The sequence below is a fragment of the Pinus tabuliformis genome, chromosome X (assembly GCF_031772625.1).
Source record: "Pinus tabuliformis cultivar Carrire ecotype Pingquan chromosome X, CPIR1, whole genome shotgun sequence".
In the NCBI taxonomy this organism is placed as follows: domain Eukaryota; kingdom Viridiplantae; phylum Streptophyta; class Pinopsida; order Pinales; family Pinaceae; genus Pinus; species Pinus tabuliformis.
The window spans coordinates 1,694,857,531-1,694,859,919 of record NC_142308.1 but is presented as its reverse complement, the minus strand read 5'-3'; the positions used below and the strand labels follow the sequence as shown (position 1 = coordinate 1,694,859,919).

Genomic DNA, 2,389 nt, shown 5'->3' with positions numbered 1-2,389 from the left:
CTAAATATAATTTACAGACATCATCTTTGTTTTTAGGTAGTATGGCAGTCTTATGTATTTCCTTGGGAACAGCGGACCTTCATTCTTGTTTGACACAGGCTTCTCAATCTTTGATCTCCAGCTCTCCATATCATGTGGCCTTAGCTATGGCGTACATCGAAGAAAAAGAGCAAACATTAGCATATTACGGAGCATTCCTTGGGTTGAACCCAGGACCTCTGGCACCCTCAGCGAGAATCACACCAGAAAACATGACGAAAGCAAAAGAGCAGACGTCATCTTCGCAGTAAGTAAAATAGGATTTTAGTCGGCAATCCAATTTGTTTTGTCAGAAGTGGGATTTGAACCCACGCCCTCTTTCGAAGACCAGAACTTGAGTCTGGCGCCTTAGACCACTCGGCCATCCTGACAACTATGTATAACATTTAAAATTATCACTTTACTAGTACTTGTTCTGGGAACACACACAACTTAATAAGTTGTTGAGAGTGGGATTTGAACCCACGCCCTTTCGAACCAGAACCTTAATATGGCGCCTTAGACCAACTCGGCCATCTCAACATATATGCCCCAGATTTTTAATGTAGAAATCTCAGTAGAATAAATAATTATAATACTAATTAATTTTAATCTACACACTATATTCCAGTTCTCGCAACTGCCATTTTCGTAAATATATAAAACTTGAAAAATCCATGCTCCTGTATATGGCCCAACTCCAAAAACGGTAATTGATCCAATGAATAACACTTAGAACCATAACGTCCCGATACGTTAACCTTTTCTTATTGATACACCAAAGTAGCATAAAGCAACATAAAAAATTGTATGGGAACTTCCATGATTAGTGTACTTATAATAAAACTAATATTTCTACCAAATAAAACGTATCACTAAAGATGTGTTTATTTAAATTGTAAAAATAGATTAGTATACTAAATTTAAAACAAAAAAATGAATTACAAAAGTAAGGATTATTGTTTTAAGTATATATAAAGAATATTTGTAATAAAGAAAGATTAATATGATATAATAAATTCACAGAATATATTAAATGCGGTGGATTAACAATTATTTTAACGGTTAATTAGTAAATATAATTATATATTATTTAAAATATTTAATCACAAAATATATTATACTAGTTATATAAGAGCATAGAATACAAGATATGTACATATGAATTTATTCGGAAAAAAATTATAAATTTTAATTTGATTATTTGATTTAAATAGTCACTAACTTATTTTTACAATTTTTGTAGGCTCCAACATAAAGGAGATACCAATCCCCTCTAATTTTACAAGAACCAACTTGATGGAGGTAGCAACCCCCACAAACTTTGCAAGCACCAACTTGTTGGAGACATTAACCCCCTCATATTTGAAAGCTACAACTTGCAAGAGACACCAATTCCATTTAGATCTCTTGATTCAATTCCTTTCACTTTCTAAATCTTTATTTTATCACATTTTTAGACTTGTTCCAGAGGCACCTTCTCTAATTCTTATACAAACACCAACCTTTAATTCATATCTTCTTCTTTTCTTTTCTTTCTAGCATTGGCCTTCTCTTTTTGGTTGAATGTCAGTGTTCTACCACGCTGCATAGCACAACGTTATGCTCTATACACTCTTTATTGGCCTAGATCTCCCACTTCTTAATTGCACACACTTTGTTTGCATGTTTTCTCTCAAATCTACCAATGCTTTGTCTTTGTGCTTTTAGTTCTATCTCTTACATGGACCAAATCTCTACATATCTCCTTTCCCTCACACAATTTGCATATCCACTTCACACTTATGCTCTCCATGTGCTTATACACTTCTTATGCATGTGCTCACCTCATTCATGATTGATAATGGCATATATGCTTTGTCATATTCTCTAATCACTACATTATCCTCTAACTGCCTATTTATGTTTAAACTTTGTGCACACTCTTTTCTCTATTTGGATCTATCTTTGTGCCTTTTCTTGCCTATGTAGTTTTTCTATTAATGATACGAGATCGATCCTTATGGCTGAGTCCCCGACGAAACTTTGACTTTTGGAACCGTGACCTCTCTCAACAACCACTCCCTTGTTTATTACTGAAAAACCAATACGCTGAGAACTTCTGACCAACATTGTTTTTTTGTGGAACCTAGAGCAGTTGGAACTCTACTAGTCAAACACAATACTGACACCAAAGTCCTGATACTGATAAACAAAATTTCACTTGATGGAAATCCTTATTGTTTGTTGCAATTGGCAGCTAATTGTCCCATCACTTCAAGACTTCTTGCCTTAGTATGATCCACTATTGGTCCCATTTCAACATCCAATGTTTTGATGACCCGAGGCTTGATATGGGACCCATAGGTGTTGTGAATGTTGTTCTCATGTG

The 2,389-nt window shown here is 34.6% G+C and overlaps 2 non-coding genes across 2 annotated transcripts; both read right to left on the bottom strand.

Annotated features, from left to right (window-relative positions):
* Nucleotides 1-326: 326 nt before the first annotated feature.
* TRNAL-CAA (transfer RNA leucine (anticodon CAA)) lies at nucleotides 327-410 on the bottom strand. The gene has a single exon. It is a non-coding gene; the product is annotated as a tRNA-Leu (tRNA).
* A 70-nt stretch (nucleotides 411-480) lies between these two features.
* Nucleotides 481-561, bottom strand: TRNAL-AAG (transfer RNA leucine (anticodon AAG)). The gene has a single exon. It is a non-coding gene; the product is annotated as a tRNA-Leu (tRNA).
* Nucleotides 562-2,389: the final 1,828 nt, after the last annotated feature.